The 27,613-nt window shown below is 36.9% G+C and overlaps 1 long non-coding RNA gene across 1 annotated transcript in view; it reads left to right on the forward strand.

The window, feature by feature from the left end:
• LOC121087869 overlaps positions 1–27,613 on the forward strand; it is a 242,339-nt gene that overhangs the window by 5,926 nt on the left and 208,800 nt on the right. The window lies entirely within an intron of this gene.

Here is a 27,613-nt window from a genome sequence, read left to right on the forward strand (position 1 = left end):
CTGGTCACTGGCACAGCTCCGTCTACTGAGTGGTGAAATCATTAGTTTTCTTCTAGCTGCTAGGAGAACTGCTTAAAAAGTGCTTTGCAGAGTCCCAGGTGGGAAATGAAGAATTGGAAAGTAGATGGAAATAAGTTCTCTTACACAGCTGTACTTACTCTGAGTTTTAGATATACTGGCTCTGTCCATTTCATTTATCTGCTCAACATAAGGTGATCTGAAACTGTACTGCACTGTGGTTGGAAATCTACCTTTTTTGACTGAATCAGAATCCCTAGCATCAGCTTTTTACCAAAAATTAAATGGATCTGTAATAAATCTATTTCCTTGGGAATAAAAATGTCAAATGTTGGCATTTCTAATTAACAAGGCGTGTCAGATACTTAAAATTTAATGTGTCCCATGCCTCTACCGAATAGTCTCTTACAGCTGTAATACTATTCACTTGACACCTCATAAATAACAATTTTCACATGAAGACTTCTGTATGGAAGACACTTTAGACTGAATGAATTAATACATCAGAATTTTATACATTGCAAAGAAATGGGCGAAATTAATACCAAGTACTAAAAGTCATCAACAGGAACTATGTAACTTTCCATGTAACTCCTAAGATGTTGATGGTTTTTTGCAATAACCTCTCTTTTGTAATAGGGTCAGATAAATTATATGTAATCGGGTCAGCAAAGAAAAACTATCCTGCATTATAGGAATTCCCTATGTGAAAGCAATTTGCTAATTCCTTTTACAGTAGAGAGAAGACAGTACTCCTTAGTAGCAATAGGGTGAATTTCCTGTCAGTTTGTATGTGCAGGCAAGTGCAAAACACAAACAAGAACCACCCCAAAAACTCCTGCAACAGATGAATTCAAAATCCCTGTTTCTAAGAGGTGATAACACATGTTATTTTACCAGAAGTTATATGCTATGAAGTTTCAGTGCATTTCTGAAGTTAAGAAAGTAAGTTCATGTAAGGCCAGATCAACCTGAAGCAATAGCAAAACAAAACAGACACAAAGCCACCAAAACAAGAAACCTCCACAAAAAAACCCCAACCAAAACTAACCAACCAAAAAATGGAAAACCACTTGTATTTTTTTTTTTAAATGTTTTATCTAAGTTCTGTAAATAGGGCTCTGATATGAGGAGGGCTTCTGACTAATCACTGTTATTATTGGCCCTTGGAGACAGGAGTTTTGGAGTCTGGGAAAAAATCAGACCTATTCAGATGATCAGAGTTTACCCACTGGTTAGAGTGGGGGAAGATATTCTGCTTCTAGGGGAAGGGATGCGTGCTCTGAAAGACCAAACTCTCCATCAATCTAGTAAATGGGACATTCTCTTGGAGGTAAACAGGGTGTGAAGGGCCCAGTATTTTTTGAGGCTTTATACAGATTTGGCTGAAAAAGGTGATTCCCAGAACTCTAATCTCCTGTTGCTTTTCATCTTTTTTTTTTTTTTCTCCATCTTTTTCTTAGAAAGAAAAGCAAAAACGCTTAAAACCTTTGTTCCTTTATTTCTAAGAGGTATTGGAAAGCAGCAAACTATCTTGGCAACACACTGATAACAATCTGTCACCAAAGAAGGAATTGTTCTAAATTTTTATTAGCTATTTGTAGTGTGGGTAGCACTTAGAGGCCTTGATCAGACACAGAAATGGTGTCAGCATTAACACATGGACAGTCCCCACTTCAGACAAACTTACTACCTCAGAGGCAACAGAAGTGAACTCTTCCTTGAGATGGGAGGGTGTGCAAATGAAGAAGGAAACTGCGTAGCATGTGGTCTTGTATAGAAGTATGGGGAGCGGGAGCTTGCACCTGCTGTCCTGCAGTGCCTGGGCATGTGTCTATTTAAATAGAACCTTTCCAAGTCCATCTCCTAAAAAGTTTCTTACGTTCCGCAAAAATATGACACTTCTTCCTGCTAGTCCCCACATGGAATATCAGGACAATCTGAGCTGGGATTTGCCATCTGTTATTGAGTAAGGCATACTACATTCCCCAAAGCAGTGATACAACTGCACTTTCATGTAATTTTTTATTTGAGTCATAGATGACTGACTTCATGCATAACACTTTTGGTGTGGCCTTTGGAGGGGCTGGAGGGGAGGGTGGGGCAGTGGTGCTTGGTGTAGCTGTGGGTTGGCTGGTTTGTTTTTTCACCCTCACGTCTTGCTACAACATTTTCTGCCTTTTGAGGTGATTGAGCTTAACCAGTCTCTAATTCCAAAGTCAAGGATGCTCTGAGCTTCTTTGGGGATGTCTCACTTACTCCGACTCTGCACTGTGGCTGGAGTACTCATCTGAAGTAAGAAGATGGAGAATAGTATCACGTATATTGCACTTTTCCTTCTGTGTCTCTCTGGTACACATGCTTATCTAGTTTTATTCCAGATGGTTTTTTTTTGTTTGAAGTTAGGTTTAGCAGTCAGTAACCTTTGTCCCAGGAAGTTGGCTGCTAGTTTAAGGCTGTCTATTGCAGTGCACCACCTAGTTTTGTGCAATTTTTTCTTATTCTCAGGACCCAAGCTTGAGGTACCAGGCATTCTTCCGTTTACTTGGCATATGTGACGTGGGTACATTTTTATTGCCCACATTCCACCTCTTCACTAGTCTCATTCTCTGTTTTCATCTCATTTAAAATGTCAGGATCTGCCACTTCTCTGCCAATTTTATGATGGCCTACACTGGCAAACACCCGAATTGTGCTATAGTCATTCCTGCAGGTGGAGAGGGCAGCGTCTCTTGATGTTTCTTCTGGATGATGTGAGTTTTGATGCTTGGACGCTGTGTATTGAGGCTGCATTTCCTAGCTGTCTTGGTCTCTGGACCTGATTATTTGGGATGGAAGCAGAAACCTGTGACTGAAAGGGACCTATTGAGTACGTTCAGTAACATGGTGTTTTGTTAGATTATCTTTTATACAATATACAATTATTTTGTCTGTTCTTATTTCCTGGTTGGGTAAAAAGAAGGAGGCTTGGTTTGAGATATAGCCTCAAGTGACAAAACAAACTATCGTTTGCATGGATCTATAAACTTCCCCAATACTTCTAGTGACTTGCCATGCTCAGGAAAGAGAAGTCAGCATACCTAAATGAGAAACTTTCTCAGCATGGTGTGTGATATTTGCCATTTCTGCTTTCCAACAAGTAGGCTTTATTTTTTATGTATTATGATTGGAAAGTATTTTTATTTAATTGAATATAAATACTTTAATCTTAATAACGAACAGTAGGAGACAAGAATGCTATCAGACCTTTCTTTCCACTGCCTCTTATGTAGCCATACAGAACAGCACAAAGGGCTGTACCTTCCTAGTATTTAGTACCCCTTTATACTACAGTGAAACTATTCTAGATGTGCAGTAGTGGTAACTGAAGCCACACAGGAAGTCTCACACTTGTGGAATGCAGCATTTCTTCTGAAAAAAAAACCCATTGCCCTTGAGGGGCTACAGTACAAAGAGGGCAGCAAAACCTCCTGTTATTTGCTGAACCTTTATGTTAGTGAATGGTGTGCTGTTATAAGAGGATGTTCAGGTTTGCAGTTAGCCAGCTGTGAGCCAAAATAAAATTTTATCCTGGTCTCCTGTGGCAGGCTTTGCAACACACATCAGCTGTGGAACCTTGCTATCAACACTGCATGCTGAGATCCTTCTTTCATGCAAATTATGACTTTTTCTGTGTGCAAGTGATAAGCTTTTTTCAAACGGCGTGGTAACCTAGCAAATAAAAAGCTTCCATATTCTCATGAAGGAGTGGCTTCTTTTGTATGCCTCTTAGTGACCTTAATTTCCATGTGATTAAATTTTGATCTTTTAATGATTTCACTGTGATGGGTGACAGAGAAATGAGGGACAAGCAGTAAGAACTGGCACATCATTGCTTGCAAATGACCTCATTTGAAAAATACATAAAATAGATTTCAAAATTCAACTGAACTGACTTTCTCTTCAAATTAAATTACATTACATCCTCCTTGTTATTATTTTGTCATAAAGATGGCTGGATTTCTGATTAGGAAACATCATCAAATACAACTTGACTGAAGTAAATAACAAAAGTAATTGGAGAAATCTTAGAAAACTTGAGCCACCTGATGTTTCCTATGCTGCATATTTCACATTAAGTATTTAGAGAGCACTATTTGTGAATTTAGTTGGATAATAATTAAATCTTCAATTAGGAAGATAATGTTTATTGTAAAATATTTGTGATGCTTCCACTGTTGAAATGCAGAAATCTCAAAGATTAGCTCAGGAGGAGCAATACGGAAAGTAAACCAGTAATGCAACCTGGTTGTCCAGGCTCTGAATGCCCTTGCTTGAGTAGGCATAGAATTATTTCAATAGTTTTAAGTATTATCCGTTTTAACTAAGTTATTTCTCTGTAAATGACACGAGGATCTGATACGTATATGACAAAAAAAGGTGTATGGGGGGACTTGTTGATATCAAATGTTTGATAAAAGTGAATGTATTGTTAGTAGTTTAAGACAATTAGAACAACTGAGTTGTTATATATTAAAGATATAAGCATTTTTGTATGTACTTTTAAATGCTTTATTAAGCACCAGCAAGTTCTTTGTTCAAATGAGGGAAGTACCACCACAAGGTGAATGACCTGACTGGAAGAGCACAAGAAGCACTAACTAGAGGAAAGGTAATTGTGGCAGGGGAAGGTCGCAATCGCTGACTCAAGAAAAGCCTCAAAAAGAAGTTGAAACTGAGCATGTGAACTAATTAACGTGAGAAGCGGGATAATCACTTGACAAATAGGAAACTGAGTATTAAGTAATGAAGGAATTATGTAACTTGTAACCGGTGAAGGCTGATGTTTTTGCTTGCTGAGCTGTATAAATAGTGTAAAGTTTTGCCGGTTGGTGTGCTAGGCTTTTGTGGGTTACTGCCTGGCTCCCTGCTTTGTGCAAGCTGGAATAAAGGAATAGAAATACCTCAGCTTGCTGCCTGCGCACTAGGTAACAAGCCCGCTTATGGGACAACATTGTTGTATACGGGCAGCTAATAATACAAGGAGAACATTAACCAGGGTATTAATTCTTGTAAAAATGTCACAAGAATGATTTATTAAAGGCATAGAACTCTGGTCATTGCACCCTAGTTTGAACAGTGCAAGATGTTTGAATTTGACCCGATTTGTTTACAATAGTGTTAATGTCATTGACTTATTTGTAAACAAATGACAGTTAAAATTATACCCATGTTTTCCAAATGAGGGAGACTCTCTTCATGGCACATGAGATTATAGTTCCCCACTTGTTTAAGATCTAATTTCACCAAGAAATTCTTTTGACCAAAACCCCCTTACAGCTGTTTTCACAAGAAAAGGAAAGCACCACACAGTAGGCTTGAAATCATGACTTCAGGTTCTCCAGCAGCAAGGGAATCCTCTACCTGAACTTGCTCTCTACTAAGACCATAAATCTGACTTCTACTGCCAAAAAAGCTCTCCTGGCATAAGGTGGTGTTTTTCCTCTGTTAGGTATTACTGCTTTACAAGCAAATCTGTTTTGTACATGCTTTGTCTTAATCAGGAGAAAGTTAGGCAAAGGCAGAAACAAAAGATAGTAGAAGCCTTTGGCAAACCTTGCTTAGTTAAAATCAGCAGTAGCCAGAAAACCCCTGAATATTGCTAAGCACGGTACTTTGTGAAGAACTAATATTGACAGAGATGTCAAAACCTCAAACTTTTTATTGTCCATTTTTCCCCAGATACAGATATATTTTTCCAAAAAATATAAGTATAAATGAAAGGGAAACACCATCATGTTATTTGAAAGATGTGAGCTTTGGATACATACATTACATGCCGGCAAAAGCAAAAAAGAAAGCACATTACCACCCCCAAAAATCCCCACCAAACAAACCAAAAACCCAAAAGAAAGATGCAGTGAACCTTCTTCAAGAAATGTCTGTATCTAAACTCAGACTAGACAAGCTTATGTTTTTTGCATTACACTCTGAGCACAGCTTTTGTGTATCTATCTTTCCATTTCTGCTGAAGACCAAATCCCCTTGTTTAAGTGGCTTGATTAATATAATTTAGAATGTAATAACCACTTCGTAAAAGCTACAAGTAAAGGACTGTAGATGCAGCATTGTGGTGACTTTGATACAGAAAATACTAAGGAATTTTGGTTGTGATGGGGTTCTATACATACTGATTCACCCTTTGATGTTAAGCATGCACAAGGAGAAACCTAACATAATAACTTTGAATGCTTTTTCTTTCCTTTTGTAAATATTTGTATTTGTGGAGTCTATATCTGACGGCTTTTAACTGTGAGAAGTCACAAGGCTTCCTTTGTGGAGTCAAACAAACAGGCCTCCTGGATCACTAGACCATCCCCTATGTCACAGTTGAATGTGGAAGAATCAATCAGTAGAAAAAAGGCACATACAGCTACATGTAGAGATTCAATGGTTGTATTTTACCTGAAGTTTTGAACTAGTGTTAATAGAAGGATCATGATCTCAGGGCAATTCCTCTTTGAGAGATGCCACTTCTGATTTATAATTACATACTGCCGTGAGCTGTGGCTATTTGTAGAATTGCAGAGCTGTATAGGTTGCAAAGGGCCTCTTGGAGGTCATTTCAACTCCCTGTTTAAAGCCAGGACCACTCAAATTCAGTCTATAAACAAATTCTGTGCCCCTGCATAGCGCAGGCAGCATTGGAGAAACAGCCTTGGTATTTACTTAAACCTAAATAAAACACTCTGTCTTGATGGGAACTTGCAACTTCTGAAAAAGTACTTCTGTGTCTGCTCTGGTTGTCTAAAAATGTGGGATAAACTTCAGGCGTTCATGTGGTTTATATATTGCTAGAGTTGCCTTTGCATCCAAGCTGAAAAATGTATTTCATGTAAAACTTGGATGCAAAGGCAACTCTAGCAATATATAAACCACATGAATGCCTGAAGTTTATCCCACATGGATCAGAAGTATCAGCCTGTTGAGTTACCTGCATAATCTCACTGCTGTGACTTAGATTTCAAATATAAAAAACCAATGAGGCAGACTATGGAATCCTCCTGCATATTAGAATATATTGTGAGATGAAACTGAAGAGGTTATTATGAGTGCAGATAAGTTCTTGTACCTATTCCAACAGAAATCAAAGCTTAGCTTTTCTATTTCCCATCTGTATTTGAGCCAGCTCTTTTAGCTCTAGTCAGGAACCCTTAATCTGGCAAGCATGATGTCTTTTATATATTTTGTTCTCTGTGAGAAGCTGGGAGCTAAAATCAAATACAAGTTCAATGCAATTTGCATGTACTTTAGCAGGCACTGCAGTTCAAAGAAAAATGGGCTCTAACAGACCTTTGTAGCATCTTTGGCAGTTACGTTATAATGTGGTGACTACTTCATATGTAAAATGGTCCTCAACTGTGTGGATTTGGAAGCACCAAAGAATTGTAATGCTCACAGCAGCCGCAGGTGATTTTGTTCAGACACTTCAATGTGTTTCAAGAGCATCATAATCTGGATAGTTTTTCCAGTGCTCACATGCACTAAGAATGGCTTAAATGGTTAGCACGGCAGCTTGTGGTGTGGTTGTGGTGACACACAGGTGAGTCCAGTAGGAGAGCATTTACTCTGTTCTCAAATTATTGCATAGGGGTATTGTGGGAAACAAGGAAGCTGTCGTCCAAAGAGATGATCAAATGATCAGATCCCAAATCTGAGAGAGCTCTTTAAAACTTGCCTTGTTTTTACTGTTTTAAATAATGTTAGCTGCAGAAGTATTAAGGAAAGTGCTCTGCAGTAACTAAAGCAAAGAAAATGCCAGCATGCATGAAAGTGGGGAGAAGGGGATATGGCAGACAAAAGTCAGTCAATACAGAGAAGGAAATACAAAGAACGGTCAGCCTAGCTTTTCCGGCTGTGTGTTGTGTAACTGCCAAATCTGAGGTGGTATCACACATTGCTCTTGGCAGCAACTTTGCTTCAGAAAGTTGTTTTCAGTTTGGATCATTTCAGAACTGTGTCCATGACAGAGTGCAGTGTGGGGGACAAGTACAGCTGGCTTGGGCAAAAGAGGTCAGAGGGACATCGCCATTTCTTACAGTGGTTTTGTCATTGAGGGGAATGTAATATGTAAGCACATCCTGCAAGAATGTCTATGCTGGGACTGAATTATTTTTAGCAGCTTAAACACTGCTTAATTTCTGTACAGGCAACCTTACTCATAATTAAATTGTTCTTAATTTGATTTGATCTAAATTACAGTGAAAGTGAATTAAGACACATGAAATAAGCTATTTAAATTCTGGATTAAACCATCTACATAGTTTTATGCAATTTAATCAATGTCCTTCAAATTCACAGGCTTAGTTGAAGTAATTACCTTTTCTAAGATCCTTAAGTGCTGCGATGGTAATTTCTGTGTGAAAACTCTTGTGGGGTACAATATTTAGGGAGTACAAAGGCCATACCTTTCTAAAATCCTATCAGCTAAATATAAATACTTCGTGTATTGTCTGTACAGACAAAGGTCAGCTTGAAAAACAGCATGAGTGAACTTGCTCTGAGATGACAGAAAGCATTCTTATGCACCTGGAGAAAAAGGCCAGTAGAAGTTTTTGTGTCCATTCCAAATGCAAAGCTTGCTAATGCATTTTATCACGGTGTAGAGGGTGAGTGGAATTCTGTTACCAAGGCTGAATATTTTTGGTAATGTTTCAGGGCAAAGCTAAAAGATCAAGATAATGAAGTATAAAAAATATAATGTTTTCATGCCTTCACTGGAACTGAACTGAATTTATACTTCAGTTTTAGATTTAAAAGAAAGATCTGTAAATTAATTATATCCTCAAGAAATGCAGAGAAAACTCTGTTTTCAGATATATGAGGATTATTATCATAAAACATTTCTTTTCTTGAGTTTATAATATAATACAGATTTCTCTTTGATACGGGGATTTGTTTTAATCAGACAGGTTTTCTGATTTTATATAATGTACTAAATTTTAAATTGCTTCCAATAATGTCTGCCTGACCTTTGCCTCCTTACCTTACCTGTTTTACGTAGTAGTCAGAGACTAATTGCCTCTGCATTATCACAGCAGTCATTTCTTCTGTCTTTCCCCCTTCTTACCACTGAATGTAATCTAGCATTTGTAGGGTATTTATTTAACAAGTTGAAGGGAAAAAAATGGAATTAGGTCTATGATGCTTGTTTTTACAGGGATTCTTCCGGAATTTGTCCATGCACTAAACTCATGTCGCTGCTCATTTCTCTTGCTTGAGGGAACTTTGCTAAGGTCTAGCCAATGTCATTACAATGTCTGTCTTTATTAGAAAACACCAAGAGAGGAATGATTTTCATAAGAAACATGGTAAATTATTGTAAAAACGACTTGAACACTTTGACAAGTATTATTTGAAGGGAGTCAAAACCAAGTTATTACTTAATTCTCCAGCTATGGGATCTTGTTCCATGCTGGAGCATTGGAGCTAGGGTGCTTATGGGTAGTAACAGTTACTACTGAAATAATTTACAGTGTACTTAATTCTCACTCAGAATGAACTATAAATTGGACATATATGTTTTTGAGTAGCAGTCCATTCTTAAAAGCTGCTTTTCAACTGTGACTTGCGTTCAACTATCTGTATAAACAGGAAACTAGAAATACCTCAATTGTTTGCCAGCCATTCTTGATTCCTTTGAAAGATGAAAAAGGAAAGAGTCTCACTTTTCCTTAGCGGGGGATGCATGGGGTCCTCAGAGCTGGTGAGAGCAGAAGGTGATGGTCCACTTTCACCCTCTGAAAGATGCTGGTCTGGCCTATCCTCCTCACTCCAGCAAATATCCTGACTTTAATTGAAGTGGAATTAAACAAAGCCTTACTTTTGTAAGGTTGTGTGGGTATAATTCTAAAGATTTAGGAAACATTTTGTAATTAAGCTTTTCAGGTGGTCACTTTGCTTTTAGAAATACCTGTGGCTTACATGCAGATGCTATTCAATGTCATTAAGTAAAGACAGTATGAATACTGCTTGAATCCCACACCTTCCAATGAAAAGCCTTGGGACATTTTACAGTGTCTACACAATGTTCCTGTCATTAAGGAAATTTACATGGACATAGGTTTTGAACAAGGATTTGCTCAAGCCAATAAGTAATAACTGAGTTTTTGAAGGCTTTCTGTTATGTCACAATGATCCTACTTAGGATTTTTTTGCAAAAATGTTTGTCCTTTTCCCAAGTAAGAAAGTCCTTTTGAGAACATATTTTCTGAAACACTACATGCCTCTTTAGAGGCGTGGTTTGGTGAGGGACTTGGAAGGCCTGGGTTAATGGTTGGATGTGGTGATCTTAAAGGTCTTTTCCAACCTGAATGATACTATGATTCATGTAAATCTTTTGTTTTGAGAAGTATCCAAACTGTAAGCATAACATGGAAACCTTTTACAGGTTTTTACACCTGCAGAAAGATTACATTTCTATTTTACAAGTTTATATACTAGAGTTCAGTGGATGCAGTCATTATAAGGCTAAGAACAGAACAGAGAATTCTTCAATGGTAACGTGTTTTTTCTTAGAAGGAATTGCTTCACAAATTAAACCACTATGTTCTATGTAATCGCTTCCTCTTGTTGGCTTGTTTCACCCTTCTCATATTGGAAATAAATTCAAAACTATCTTGAGAGGTCCATATTGTAGCTTATGTAAACATCACTATACAGCCTTAATGGGGCCCACGCTATGCAGGTGCATGTCTTCTTTATAAAGCCACTAGATCCTTTGTAACGACCTGCTAAATGTTTAGGCAGTTTATTGCTTATGGTTTCCTTTACCCTTCCTTTACCTTAGCAAAGCGGAAGGAAACAAAAAAGAAATTAAACTAGAAAGAAGGAAGATATGGTGGGTTTTTTCTAGATAACAGAAATCATAGAAATTTTCCTCATTTTTTTTTATACAGATGTGATTTCCACTAGTTCAGTTAAGATTTCCCACTTTTTACTTTGAAGTTAAGACATTCATATGCTGGCTATGGTATTCCTACCAGTGATATTTTCATTTGACATACATGATGTTCACAAATACACAGTGACTAAGATGTCCCAAGTATATGACAGTTGTTTTTTGGGGAAATAAACACCAGTCTCAAAGGAGGAGGTTGCAATTACCGTTCTTATACACCAGACAAATCTCCCTCTAACTGGCAGTGAGTGATTTAGAGGTAGGAGTGAAATTTCAGTCCTTTCCTTGACCCTTCCAGTAAATATTCTCCTTTGCTAATATTGAGTATTTTCTGTCTGTATCAGCAAGTCTGTTTTTTAATGAATCAAATATGAATATAGTTGGTTTGAACTATCTGAAAACATTTTAAAATGTTTATGACTTTTTGATCTATATCAAAATACTTCATATTGCTGATCATTTTTCTCTTGGGAACCATTTTCTTCCTACAGTAATGAAGCCCAGGAGTTGTCTCGCTCATTTATCTTATATCATCCTAACTGAGAGAAAAGGAAGCTGTCACTAGGTGATAGACTTCTGCTAGACTTGACTGCCAGTTGAGTCTGTGATGTGCTTCTATGCATATTTTTTCTTGTGTTTTTACCTAACATTTCATAAGCGTCATGTTGATGGAGTAAACTTGTGTCTGTGTTGAATCTATAGTTATAGCACCAGATTACATCTGTGATCTTTGAGGCAGTACCTCTTAAATGCATTTCTCACTATAGTCCAAACTGTACTGGATTATTGGCAAGTCTCTTGAGAGCTGTTCTTCAAGGGTCATTCATTCCAGTATCAACCTGAGTGACCTCCACGCCTCTATCCCCTCATGACTTTATGAAATAATTCACTAGAGATGAACACGTACACTCACTACAGAGATCTGGTATTTCTCATCCTTTCAAATGATCAGTGAAGGGAGTCTAAAAATTATTTTAACACAGCAGCCTCAAAATAAGACAGCAAATTTCTGTTTCTACCATATGGCAATAAAAATGTATGTTTGGCTAACCAGCTGCACATCACCCAATTTATTGGATTTTGATAAAAACATTCACCTAAAGCATGGGTTCATCTTATTCTGAGATCTTTAAGTAAAAATGCCACTAAGTATTGAGGAAGGCATCCTCATTAAGTATTCAGTACCTGTGAAATGATATCCTGAATATTAGCGCATCTTCCTGAATCAGAGCTCAGACTGCCTCTTTGAATGTTTTTATAAGAATCGTGAGAGTCTCTGCTGACATCTATAGTTAGATAATTGTTTTGAAAGCATAGTCTATCCCTCCTCCAACTTTTCCACTGATATATGCTGTGTTTGAGGTTTGGGGGGAGATAGTGGATAATTTCTAAATCTATAACATATAGCTATAAAAATGCTGTTTCTTGTCTCTTTTATTGTATGCACTTATCTCTTTAATTTCTGATTGAATACTTTCAAAATACAGTTTATAGTTGATCCACAACAGCACAATTTAATTTTAACTTTTAAATATCTCTTTTAAAACAATTTCATTTAAACTTTCGAGTAACTTGCTGATAGCTATCCTCAGTGTTAGTGCAGTGTTTGCATGTAGGATACATGAGACACACTTTGTGTTTATGATTTGAAATGAGTATGTGAACCAAGTTCTGTCTGTATGTGATCTGTACTGCCGAGAAAGATTTTAGAAATTAATTGCCATTTTGTTGTGCAGAAGTAGAGGGAAAGTGACAGCACAGCCATTCCACCTGCATCTCAGAAGACTCATCAAATTAGCATCATCCCTTTAACTCCTGCACACTGATGTTAGAAGGGAGCGATCATAGTGCCAAGCCATTCTGATTTACTTCAGCAACAAGGACATAAGCGTTTTGGAGTCTCTCTTCCTTTTGCAGCACAGAAAGGAAACAGGTGGCTATAGTTGCCGTTATGTTAACTTTTCCTTCCCCTTAGGCTGGATTATTTTAATATGAAAATTGCAAATCCAATGTTATTTGTATTTAGATTTGGTTTTCATGAAAGGAAAGTACTGCCTACAGCTCCTTATGTTGTAAAAAACTTTCTAAACTAGTTTATTTGGGTACAATTTGATGTTAAATTTCTATGGGCAGCAGCATAAATAATATTTCTAGAGAAATATGATAAATTATTACTATTGCAGCTTTTCTCTTATAGTCAGCGTACTATTTATTTTTTCGTACTTCATGCTATTTGCATTTTCATTAGATGTTTGGAGATTAGAAGAGTGGTGATACTTTCAGAACTGTTTGGACTTTTAAAGAGATTTAGATATTAATAACTAAGACTGGGTGAATTATGTATAGATTATAGAAGCCTATACAAAATAAATCAGAGGGATCTTTACCGTCTGTATCAGTGGGGCCAGGACTTCATATGTGACAGATAAGAGACGAACATTCTAACTAGAAGAATGTATCTTGTATTCTTAGCCATAAGTTGAATTATCGTGAAAGGAAGGGGATAGCTAGACTTGAAGAATATGTGAAAGCATTCAGAAATCATACTCTGTCTAATATACATATTTAAATTCAAACAATTTAGTCAGTGATGGTTCCTGGTTCTTGGGAAGTTTAAGCAAGCAGAAACAAAAACCAGCAGAAATGGCTGGACCTGCCAAGTCCAGATATTTAAAATGAAAGATTTGCTCATATCTCAATATTGAGAAATAGCAAATGATGAAAAGCTCTAAAAATAGGAATGTACTTGTACATAAGGGTACAAACAACTCATAGTGTACATCATGTCAAATTAGCAGGATGGGTGGGAGGAACATAGTATTCTGTTACATACTACTGGATTGTCAGACGGCTTGAAGTAAAAAGGAAGAAAAGTTGGTGGACTTAATTAGTAAAAGCAAGATGCAGGGGAAGTATGAGGAAAAAAAGTCTAATGCAATTTTAACCACTGTAGCATATAATAGTAATCAGAACATAAAATAATAAATATATATATATAAAATAAAATAATGTAGACAGTATGTAAAATGAAAACAGTTTATTCTCTGAATTATTATGAATACTTTTGGTATCAAACAGAGCTTGAAAAATTACAAATATTTAGTTAAACATGAATTAAGAAAGCATATTTTCAGATTAAAATAGTTTCCATACCTGAAGGTATATGAGCAGGTTAGATGTAGAGGAAAGCATGTATTTTAGTAATGTCGGCATATTTGAAATAATTTGGGTAATCTTTTCATAGGCATATTTTGTAAAAAAAAAAATAAATTCTATTCCATGTTCTGAAAATGCCATTGACTGCAAAAATCCCTGAAGAAACTGAAGTATAGCAGAATAGCAGTGACTGGGAGCTTGTAGGCATTTTTTAATATTAATTTGAAAAGACTGTCAGCAAAGCAGAGGAGGGTCAAGATCCCAAGAAGTGAGAATATGGTTGATGAGTGACAATCACCTATTCCAGCCAATATTCAGACCTGGTGTGAGAAACTTCTTAAATAGTAATTATTAATGCTCGTGGCCTCCTCCTCATTCTTCACCAAAGAGCTGGTCATGACTCATATAGTGGTCTTTGACTGTCATGGCTCAGTCCCTTACTTTCTTCTCCCTCATCATGCAAGCAAGAACTATTATGTGTTGGTGCTAAGAGATCTCCGTGTGCAAGTGGAATTCTGCCCACAGACTATTCAGTGCAGAGCTGGGGTTTGGACCCTGTCTCAGTGCTCACTGCATTCAGCATTCCAGTCAGGCAGTACACACAACATACTATTACACTGTAGAGGAGCACGAGGACGACTTTTGAAAAATAGAATGCCAGTGTCCCTGAGCTGGGTAACACGAGGAGCAACCTTTCCTTTCACTGGGAATTGTCATAGCCATTCGGTACTCCTGGAATGAAAAAAATATTTCTTTAGTATCACAAAATGAATCTGCAACAAAACATTGCATATTGTCAAGATCTTCCCACACCCATAGTGTGTTCAGCAGGTAAGCCTGAAGTTTCTGTTCTCGCCCAGTTTTCAGTCCCTATATACAACTGCAGAATGAGCTTCAAGAAGAACCAGGGGTTATATTTTTCACACCCACTCATTTGTCCTTATGCTCAGCACTTTAGTGCCCAAACAACTTTGACAGTTCTGCTGTTCCAACTCTCAAGTAAAATTCTATATTACAAAGTTCCCTATTTTCCTGCACAATAGACATAATTTTTAAATGCAGCTTTCACTTTTTTTTTAAAACCAAAGTTATTTATCATGGGTTAATTACCGTGTATTATTACCACAGATCAATCTTGGATATTATCTTAGAGGTAGTTTTAGGCATGCCAATTTTAATCCTCGTGGAAAAGTGCTTCAGTAATAAGTAAATATAATATTATGATAGATTATTTCAGTGACTTATGTTTTTCTGTCTATCCAAAGTGAGATGAAAATGTTACAAAAATATTTTTAAAAGTTCTAACAGGGTAAACCAGCTGAAATATTTAGTATGAAAACAGCTTAAAAAAAAATTACTGCACATTAGCAATCTTGCAAGACATGATTTAACTTAAAAGAATCCAAAGTGGGAATGTGAAGTGGGATGGAAATCTTGGTTTTTTATGGCTCTTAGGGTTTTGTGTTTCTATTATTTAGCAACTTTCTGATTTGTGGACTGAAGGCAAATTAAAAGTACATTTTGGTTACTATGAACTGTTGAACTTTAGAAACGAAATGGAGGAATTGGTCTAGTTTCTTGTTAAATGTTTAATCTAGATGTAATAAGCTTTCAAGAGTTGTTATCCATTAAAGCAAATAAATGTCTGTGAGCAGTTTACATCATTACAGAACTAACTGGGCATTAGATCAATTTGCAACTCCTTTCACTGGCACTTTTCAGATTATAGTCTTCACGTTCTCGCTTGCTGCTGTAAAAAAATAGGCTTTGGTATAGAATCTTCTTGCTTACTATCTAAGGTGGGTGCTAACAAATCCACTGAAATTCATTACTCTCATGATTTTCTATAAAGGAATAGATGATGCTTGTGAAGAAGGAGGGGATATCCCCCATGTTCTCTGTGAGAGCGGATCTGGACAAGCTTGGAAAATGGTGGGGGGTTCCTGTTAGGATTATCTGGCAAGGGAAGAGAAACACAAAGGAAGCAGCAGTCACATTACCTCCCAGGGTTAATCCTGACCTAGTGCAGTTTACTAATCACTCCTTACTTAGAATTTTGTTTAGAGATAGAAAGTAGGTCAGAACTTCTTTACAAATATGTTCTTTCTTTCTTCCCACATCACTTCAGTTAAGACTCCTTTTTTGCAGTAACCAGCTAACAACAGTTATCAGAAGGGCTGTGTCTTTGTTTAAGAAGAAAATTCTAACTTTCTTTTCTAGTGCTCTCAGGTCTGATATTAGTCTGCCATGACATAAAATCTTCCATTTTCTGCTGGGTGTATAAGGCAAATTCCCTAACTTCCATGAGAACATGTGCATGAATGCTGGCATATCTAATGTTTGACACATTTGTTATAAACAAAGTAGCAGATGTTACCTTACCCACGTATATTAGTTCATTAGTGAGCATATTTATTTCATTTTAATTTTTAATGTTAACTCTTGTGTGCACTTTTGCTGCTAACAGAAAAGCCAGTATGGCCTTAAAGCTAATGCTTTATGCTCCATTTTAATTTGCATCTTGTATTAAAGTTGAGATTTTTTTCATAAGGCAGTGGGGCTGCTTTTTTCCTTAAATCAGAGCAAAATAATGCCCTTGAATGTGATCTCCTTCTTAAACTGGATTTGCTTACAACATACAGTAATGAAATGTGTTTGTATGTTTGTTATATATATATATATATATAAGGTTCAGAAAGAGGAGCAGAAAGAAGTTTTGAGCACTGGACTTCTGTACTAGAAGATAACCTCCTGAGTTCCCTTTCAGCCTGAATTATCCTGTGGTCTGTGTGAGGTGGCCTACAAATACTGGTGCCACAGGGAGACAATGAGTTAATGATTCACTTCTGCATCAAAGTTTGGTTCAAGTCATCCATGAAATGGGTTCATTGGTCTTAGCCTGAAGGCACAGCTTTGATCCAGCAAGCTTCTCTGCTGAGGTAGTCATCTGAAGAGCTTCACCAAATGCAGCTAGTCACCCTTCTGCACCTACGGCAAACTCGATATTAAACTGTGCGAGTTGTCACACTCATTACACTTCTATCTGACCTTAAGCCAGTTCTTGAGGAATTAACCATTCGTGTGTTGTTAGGACACCTGACCCAAAACAGTCTCATGCCTAAGAAAATTACTTGGTTTCTTGGCTTGGAAATCTAGTGATGTCCACAATCTGTTGGAAGTTTTACCTATGAGATTGCTGTTAAAATAAGCTCCCTTTGGAAAGCAGTGCACTTGCAGTAACAGAAACCCTGATTCTAGTTGATGAGGTCTAATTATGACCTCTAAAATATGAGGTCTAGCTGTATTTTATCTTTACAATACCTTTGTGAATCATCCGTGTACGCTTTTATTGCTATAAAAATCTATTAGGCACAAATTAGTAAATAGTAAAAATCAGCTTCACCAGAAGTTACTCTTTCAGTGGATTAAAAAGAAACCAAATACTGTATTTGCACGTTGTACAGTAAAGCAGAAATTTTCTCAATAAAGTAAATAGTTTTCAAAACATAAAATGGGTACTGCTTTCTCCGTGACAAGTGAATAATGGCTTGGCTGCAGTGGAAAGCATGGTTTGTTTCCCACCCTCACTCCCGATGGTTTGTGGACTGTGTGTACGTGCACACACTTTTGGTGTTTTTATATTTTCTAACTATTCTCAAAAAAGATTCCCAAAACTCAGATGTCAGACCAGGTGTGACTATACCTTTCTGTATGGGTGCTGTGCTCTTTTAGCTGGAGTTAAATGGAGTTAACTAGATAATGGTCAGAATCTGTTTTTTCTGCACAGCAGTGAGAAAATCAACATGATACAAAGAAGTAATTTTATTGTACTGCAGACAGGTCAATTACTGTGGGAATCACTTGACTACATGCATGTGTTTTAGTTAAAATTGAAATCTTGATTAAAATCAATCAGCAGAGAAACAAAACTGAAGCAGAGGATTGCAAAGTGGAGGAAGGATATAAAGCTTCTGATATCTTTTGCACCTGTAAATACATGAAATGCAACTGATATTCTTGCAACTCATTGTACAGACAGTGACTTCAGAGGCAAGTATATTGGCATTGTATATTGGGTGTAACAGAGAAATTGCGGGGTTAGAACTTAATGAAATACAAAACATAGTTACCATGGAAATGAGTTTATACATCACTTCTCAAAATAAAAAGATTTCATTATTTCAGGACTATAGCTGATGATTCTTCTCCAGGAGGCAAATCTTCCTCTACGTCAGCAGCAGGGACAGCAAAACCCTTATCATTGGTATTTTTTATTTCGCCTTTGATTGATTTAGACAGTTCTTGTCCAAACCATTCTGTAACATGAAAATATTTTAACTTCCTATAAGCTGAAATTGAAATTCAGACAGAAAAATACTATATGAAGAAACAGAGGAATGTCTGTACTTCTAACTTGAAACTGAAAACTGTTTTCTTTAATAGTTAGAAATGGAAATTATCTGAGATGCTTTGACTAAAAAGGCTAAAATGGGTAATATAAGCTGCAGTTTTAATCTGTAGCCAGAGAACTAAAAAAACCCCATAATTACCAATCTATTCATCAGTATTTGTAACAAAAAATTTGTCCTTACTTCTATTCTTTTTGTAAAGCATGGAAGGAAAAACCTTCTTCAATGTACCTGCAAATGATAAAAAGTATCTAACAAGTTTTAGAAACTATCAACAGTTTTTGTATGATAACTATAACTGCTCATTACCAGTCTTTTCCCAGGAACAGACTGTATTTTTTTTCTAATTTAGTAATTTTGAAATAAGGCCTACAGTTTTACATACCTTTTTGCATTAGAGTGTATGGTTCATCCTGTTAATGTTCTCTCTGCCTTCTTTTAATTAGGTTTATGTTTTTATCTATATTCTAATTTCCATGGAATTAGACATGCTAATCCAGCCTTTAATAATATGTTTACATTTTGCTTCTTTGAGGATGGGAGTATATTTGGGTGCATTTTAATTTATCTCTCTGTTCTGCATTTTCTGAAGCTTGCATTGCAGATTGATCTACTTTTGAATATGTGCATATATCTGTACCTATATTGATGTGTATCAAAACACGCATACTGAGGATCAATGAAATCTCAGTGTAGTTTTACAGATCCTCAGGCATTATCTCTTTCAGAATTAATTATTGCTGCTGTTACTGCAGGGTAATAAAAAACATTAAATAGATGTGTTAGCAACTATTGGTAGTGTAGCCACTCCTGGCACGTATTCACTTGTGGAAAGGAATTAAGTATGCGATTGCTCCCTGTGGTGCTGCCTCAATCACCATTTTTGCTATTATTACAGGAATGCCTTTAGCCAACTCCTTAGCCCTGTTTTTGTATACGCTTCTGTCCCGGGGAGAAGTGTACCAAGAGAATGAAGACTGATACTAATAGTTGTGTGTAGACAAACCTTCTGTCTTCCAGCCATCTGAAACCACTCCAGCATTAATCACATTAATAGGAGTTATGGAGCCAAAAGGGAAGACATATGGACATATATTAAATGCATCCCTTAAAGAAACAGAATACAGGAGCTTCCATAGTAGGTCAGACTTGTCTGTGTGTCCGCTGTGGTCATAGCTGTCACAAAGTACAAGAAACCTGTTGTGAGCTGTTGGGTAGTCAGGTCTCAGGATAACAGTGTTTTCTGTTCTGAGACTAATTATTTGATACCTGGAAGTATCAGGACTTGTATCCCTTTATTTTCTGTTTAGTTGGCATGCCTCATTAGAAACCAAAACCATGTGTCAACTATGTGATTGTTTCAGTTAATGCAGTCTCCCAGGTGGCGTTGTGTTAGTATGTTCTAGCTGTTTTTCATTAATTGCTTTAGAAATACCAATATATAAGGTATTAAAACCTAATTCAGCAAGGTACTCGAGCAAGCACAATCTTGTGTGTGTGTATATGTATATATTCACGCTAATTTCAACCGGAGTGTGCATTGGTTTAATATCTTGCTGCACCCAAAGCTAAAACACTTTAAAACCCCTTTTGTGATAAGCCTCACGTTAGGATGCAGTCAACTCCTGATGAATGTTGCTGCAGCAGTTCCTAGCATTATATCACCATCTTTTGTGCCATAGGTTAACATGCCCATACGAGAGTTGACAGAGCGGGATGTGTGTGCACATCTTCACCTTTCTCAGCTGACAGGTTGGCATCTCCTGTTAAGCTACTGTCGTATGTGACCTCTATGGAAAGGTTGAGGTTGACAGCTTGGGGCAGTAATGTCTTAAGATGCAGAATTCCTCTGAGGCTACATCAGTACTTAGAGAACTACCAGGGAGAATTATGAGTGAACAAAGAACTGCAGATTAGAGACTGCTGTGCAAGGAACACCTTTTCATATTTTTTCAGAACCTCCTTTCGGACACCCAGCACAGCAACAGGCATGTGCGATTTGAATGGGCCATGTACCCATTGCTTAGGCTCACAGAACTGTGTTATGCTAAATCTGGTCTCCAGCATCTAGCCCAAGAAGGTGTGCCAGGACATTAGGTTGTTAATTAATATGATTAAAGTGTGGGATTCCACTACTCCCTAAGTACTGAATGTTCTATTTCCCTTTTTAAATTGCACTAGTGATCAGTCCCACTTTTAATTTGAACCTTTGCTTTCTCATATTAATTTTCAGCATTTTCATGCTTGTGCAGTGAGAGGCTTTTGCATGTTTTTCTTTATTTTATTTTGAAAAAAAAATGTGATAAAGATGGTGTTGAGCCACCATTCTCTTCCACAAAGGATTAGGCAGCAAGGTAGTTCTTAGTGATTAAAACTTAAGGTGTAGTATTACAGGCTATAGAAGATAATGACCCATTATAAAACACTTCAGGATTTGAAGACTCCATCTTTTCCTTAAGATAATTATACTGGATCAGAGCCATGAGTCTGAAGCAGACAGATCATCTTCATGATGGGCAGCCTCCCCACTGGGTACTGTCAGTCCAGCAAGGTTCATTAACGATGAGGTGAAATCTGAAGTACCTCTGAGAGAAATGACTAGCAAACTAAATGGAAGCTATCCTGTGTGAGATGATTGGGTTGGGTTTTCTTTGTTATCATGTAATACAACTTTCCATTGGTGTTAATTTGGGCGAAGGTCCTTCCTGGTGAAATGCTAGTTTTGGATGAACTCCAGATTTGCTAAATATAGTCAACCAAATATTTGCCATGGATACTTCCTGCTCAGAAAGGACAGTAGCTGGAAAAAGAAACAGAGAGTTCAAAGCAATGTTGAAACTGTCTCCACAGGCAAGAATCTCTGAAACAGGATGTTGGTGGCAAAGATTAGGACAAGAATGGTTACCTTGTTGTTTACATGAAAACTGGCACAACCACATACTGATCCGTACTAGGGTGTTGCAATTACTTGTTATTCCTTAGTCTTGTCAGTAATTTTCCTAACCTTTCTTTAAGTCTGTCCTTTTTCTATAGCATTTCCCTATAGTAATATACCTATAATCTGGTGATCTTGCTATTACAGCAACTTGTACCTACAGAGGTTCGGAGGCAGTCTGTCATCTGAAATCATACAGAAGATTTACTGTTACACTGAGGGGAAAAAAGGAAATCCCCAAATCATTTATTGTGTTTACTGGAGTTTTAGTTCATCATTCTGGAAATGAAAAGCACCAATGCTGGTGTGGTATGAATGTTTTTGGGGTGTACTGTCTTGATTTCTTCCCTACGGGAATGTTCCATGTGAGGGTATTTCAGATGGCAGACGGATAACATGCAGCAACACTTTACAGTGGTACTTCGCTTTTCACTGTGTTGCATTTCTAAAACTAGTACATTTAACTCATCACCACACGTTAAAGGCAAAATAACCATGTCTGAGAGCCTGTCACTCCTGAAGTTGCTGCAATTGTATCAATATTGCTATGCTGTTTTTTTGTCAGAGCTTTAATTTTAAAGTTATTTTATTGTTAGGCCCCTATTTGCACATAGCTCTGTATTCCTTGTGTGCAAAGAATGTCTAGAGAGTCTTGCAGTGACACAATATTTTTAGGGCACCTGAGAAGTGACCTGTGTCAAACAGTGACTGGCATCTGAGCTGGCCCGTGGAAGGGGGAGTATGTGAGGGTGTGCACAAGCCATTTCAGAAGAGCAAGGTGTTGCACTTAGAAAAAGGAATTTACCTTAGGTGGATCCTAACAAGACCTCCCATCTCTTGTATTATGTGGTCTGTAATTTGTGAGCCACAAAGGTACGCTAATATAAATTTCTTCATGTTGTATTTTAATTTCGTTTTTCCTTTTAACTTTTGTGTTTATGATTGGAAATGCATGGTGATGGGTAGGAGAGGGTTTGAGCACTGGAATACAGCTTCTAGTATGCACACAGAGTCCTGTAGGTGTTAGGCTGGACCTTGATTTTGGTTAAGTAATGTATGATTTGTCTTTTCTAAGAAGTGACAACTGCTTTGAGTATTCGAAACAGGATCAGTTAATCCCAATTTTGAAACAGGCTGTTCTGTAACTTGAAATAACCCATAGATAATACACTACTGATAAACATGCTATCCATAAACTATTCCCATTTGTATGTGCTCTATATGTTTTTCTAGCAATTTTAGGAGTTATGAAAGGCATGAGGTTTCAATTATAACATTGTGGTCTACGCACATCACCTCTTACACTGTAGCACCTGTCTTCCTGGCAGAAGCATGCATTGTTTTCCAAAGGATTGCGTTAATATCTCAGGCTACCTCACTTGGTTTTAAAAATTATTACCTAAATCTAGTTCCCTGTTCCTTCTTTATATTGTTCTGTCTTTGATCACATCTATATCTGGGGAAAAAATGGAATAGGAAAGATAGTGATTTAATTAGTGGTGATGGCCAGAGGGTATAACTGTCATCACCAGAATGAATGGCTGCTTTCCAGTTGTAGCAGCAGAACTAGCAAAATTGTATCACCCAATTTATTTACCTGTTATTAGACTCTGGGAATTCCCATGTGTGTTGATCATGTACTGCCAGGTGATTGATTAGTCTGCAGCAAGGCTACTGAACCTTTTCACAAATATTTTCAGTTTCTCCATTTGCAGCTCTTCCATTTTGTCACATCTTGTTTCCTCTAACTTGGACTCTAGAGGGATGTGTACAACATGCTTATGCAGATTAGTTTTGCTTTTAATGCACAAGTCCCCTGTAACTGATGTCTCCTTCTTCCATTCTGACTAAACTGCTGAATTGTTTTCAGTGTATTAAAAATGAACTCTGCTGTTACTTTCTCTTCAATAGGGATGTACATTTCTAATTTCCTGTTAGAGCTGTTGTTCATTAAAAAAACCTGTCCGTTCATTATTTGTGCTTATGAAGGTGGGGCAACTTCATATACACAGCATAATTAGCACTTGGAATTGTTTTGATCTAGTTTTCTCTAGGTAAACTCTTCACTAATGGAAGATTTCTACTGGTGAGAAAACTTCTTTTTTAGACTATCAGCATCAAAGCCTAAGCAAGTTAATTTCATGATTCAGCTGGGTTTTCAGTGCAGTGCAAATAATTTAAAATATCTTTCTCAAACACCACTTTTTACGCTAATTTTGCTTGGGGTTATTTGGGGGGGCACGATGACAGGTAGCATGAAAGGCAAAATATATCATGCATAAATTAAATAACGGAAGTATAGAACTTTCCCTCAGTTTGAGGGCTTTGTAGAAAAATAACACACTGAAAAACATGCTCTTCTGGCTGCACATTAAGGTATGTAGAAGAGTGGAAAAGATCTGTCATTTGAACTGTTGCAGGCATCTAAGAAAAGGTTTCTTGTGGAAATGTCATCTGTCCCTGGTGTTTTGAGGTGGTTGCATTAGTCACTCTGAGGTAGCTCTTTCCATCACTGGTCTGCCCATTATGCCTTACTCCACCTTTTCAAAACCCTAGGAAACAGGACCCCCTCTCCAAATTAGGGTTCTAGATTAACTTCAGTTTCACTCAAAATGCAGATTACGATGTGGTCCATATGTTAGTAATGACAGACCCATTATTTTGAAAACTGGATACGCATTTTATCTGTTACTGGTAATAAAACAAATGGCTTTGAAAAACCAATTGCATTTTCAGCTGCTGTGTTATAATGCTCTATTGACTTTTTTCCTCTAATGTTACATTTCCATCATGTTTATATGCATATGTGAATTAAGAACAGAAGACATAATGAATATAATGAAAGGATTTTCAAAAAATTGTAATGATCAGTCAGGTTCTGAACATTTGAAATCTCAGATACTTTCTCTTTTTATAAGACAAATATTTCTCCAGCTACTAGAGTACTCCATGCCCTATTCTCTTTGTTCCACTTCATTTCTAAAGAGTGGAACAATCTTTGTGTTGCTCTTGCATAGCTGAAAGTTGATATGAAGCCAGATCCTTTCAGAAGTATTACATTCATATAATAAAACCAGATACAGATAGCAACACAAACTCCTGCTCCAGGCTAGTATTTTTGGCTCCATAGAACACATTTGAACATGAACTACCATGTACCTTTCATTCAAACATCAATTTAATTTCACTTGACCTAAGGAGCTGACAGTATTAATTTCCCATATTGATTAATCAGATGGAAAATATGATAGCAAGGTGACAGATTTATACCCAGCGAACAAGTACAGATGTGTTTAATTTGCTTGCAACTTGAAATGATAAGGTACAGGCTATTTAGACTGAAGTTGGACATTAATTCTCATTTACTAGTCATTCTTGCTCAGACAATTAACAAAGACTTTAGACAACTGACAGTTTGGCAGATTTGTAATTTTATTTCCATAGGTACTACAAGTAGTTTCTACGCAAAGTGCATGCATAATTTATATATATCTGTGTGTGTATATGTAAAACATATACACAAAATGTATACACACACTTGGAATACTCTTAAGACTTTCCTCAGATTTACTTTTACTGATAATTTAAAAAATGAAACAACTATCAGGTTTCTTCTGAATTTAGGTTATTTTTCTCTCATTCTGTATCACATCTTCCTCAAAGAGGAACAGGCATCTCCAGTGATAAACGCGTACCTTTGTCTCACTATGTCACTTTCAAAACCCTGGATTGGGAATTAAAAGGAGCACCACCTGATCTAGCTTCAATTAACAATTTACAGAATGGTCTTCCTTCTCCTTGTAATACAGAAAGTCTCCCATAACATGGAAATTAGCAAATGCAATTGAAACAAAAAAAAGTATTTTAAATGAAAAGAGAGTAAGAATTATAATCCCTAACATAGCCATTATCACTCTCCCCCTTCTGTTTAAGCCTCTTTGCTGCAATAATCAAAACTGCTGTTGCTTAGTCAGTGATAAACCTACATCATATATTCATTCCATTATTTCCCTGTAGGCCCTAGAAGTACCTTTTGACCATGATACAGTTTGTCCAGTGATTGACAAGTGTTCTGATAGCTCGTTGCACAGCTTTCTTGCATCTTAGAAACTGAATTGCTAGAGGCACAAGCTGTGCAGAGAGAAAATCAAGCCTTATCAGTGCTTCCCAAATTCTTGTTTAGGTTTTTCCTCTTGAGCTTCTGCCTGCCTTTACTGATATAATTAATGCTTCTGTGTCCCTAGGTTACATACCTGCTGACTCTAAATCTGTTGCCATTTATCCATTATTGAAGTAACATTTTATGCCTGATGACTTGGCTGACAGCTATAGAACTACTGCCAAACTCCCATTCCCATCAGAGATCCTTGGAAACAAACACATTAAAGATATTTTTTTTTTTTAATGAAAACTGATAAAGTTTATCTTGGTAGTTTAAAGTCTGACATCGTGAAGCTCTTTAGAAGCTAATTAACTTATGTTGCATTGACTTGAATATTGTTGTTTCTATTTTCATTCATGTCAGCGTTGCATTGGAAAAGAAACTTCTAAGGGCCACTTGACTCTCCCTTTAATGATGAAGTCAAGGAAGGTAACCTATGGAACTGGTAATATCTTTACCCTTAAACTTGTTTCTCTTGCTCTGGCCATCTTGCATTGAAGTTTAAACTCACATCTGTTCACAAATCACTCTCTGGGAGATGACCATATGTCAGAGTAAAAGGGGACCTGCAGCAAAATCAAGAGGAAAGTGTTACATCTCTATGAGCTTCCTGACACTGGGGAAGATCCACTGTACAGTCTGATCTGTGAAAGGGAAAAACTGTGTCCCCCTCTGAATAAAAAAATCCTTTAGATACTTACTTTATATTAAAACAATCATGTATAGTAGCTTTTGTTAGCCTCCCTATAACTCAGCAAACTATTTCCTCCACAGTTTCCACTCTGCTTTGTCAAGAATGGGGTTTTCAGTCTTTTTCAAATCACAGGTTAGATTTTCTAAGAGAAGTGGAACTCTGCATAATAGATATAAAACTATTGATGAGGGACTTGCTTCTCTTAATTAACTCTTCCTGAGATTGCACAAGCAGCCCATATACCCTTAGATGTCTGCAGATCAGAACTGGAAAAGCTCTGGACTAGGATCCTATGGGACTAGTAGGTTTGGTTTAGGAGACAGTATGTCCCTGTCTGTTTCCATTTCTTTATAACTTTTTTTTTCAGTATCTCTATACTAGCATTTCTGCACTCCTCCCTTTTTTTGTCTTTTTGTAACCTTAAGCTTTAATTAAATTACCTTTTAAAATACACAATTTTTTATTTACTGATCATCAAATACAAGGATAACACATGAATTAAATGGATGTAAATGTATGTTTCATAAAGAATAGTTAACCTTATGTTCACAACTTCATCTCAGCTTAAATCCAACTGATCTTTCAAAATGCTCAGAGGGCATCAAATGAGATTAGCAGGAGGCAGATGCAAAACAAGCAAAAAGGGCTTATTCTTCATGCAATACAAAATGTTACAGAATGTCTTTCTGCAGGTTGTTGAGGGTCCTAAAAATTTACATGTGTAAAAAGGGACTGGGAAATATAATGAAAGAAAAATAATTCACTAACAATTATTAAATAGAAAGATGTCATACTTGGCTCAGGAGATCCTGAACTGCAAGCTGCTGGAAGCCAAGGGGAGTACAAGGTAAGAACTACCTGTTCTTACACTGTTCTCAAAACTGCTCCTGCTTGAGCCTCTCTGCTCATTGTGAGAGATAAGATTCAGGGTTATCCTGTACTTGTCTTATTTTACTGTTTAAGTATTTTCTCCCCTTGACCCGGTCTTTCTGTTGGACTGCTTCAGGATTATCCTCTTGGTTAAATATTTGCCATCGATAATGCTTTAATAATAGATATTACTCTAGATGTATTCATTCAAACGCTACTACTCTGTAGATGGCACAGGTGTTTTTGTTGAAATTTGTATGCCTGATTTGATTTAATCTTTTTTACAATGTTTGTCCAAGATTTAACATTTGAGCGAATAAAATTAAAATGAACCTCAGCATTTGAAAACTAAGACTGGGAATCCTATCTGCCATAAAATTTCTTGTTTTAAACACAGCAAATTTTGAAAGAATTAAAATCCAAAAATTAC

Source organism: Falco naumanni, chromosome 4 (genome assembly GCF_017639655.2).
Source record: "Falco naumanni isolate bFalNau1 chromosome 4, bFalNau1.pat, whole genome shotgun sequence".
Taxonomy (NCBI): domain Eukaryota; kingdom Metazoa; phylum Chordata; class Aves; order Falconiformes; family Falconidae; genus Falco; species Falco naumanni.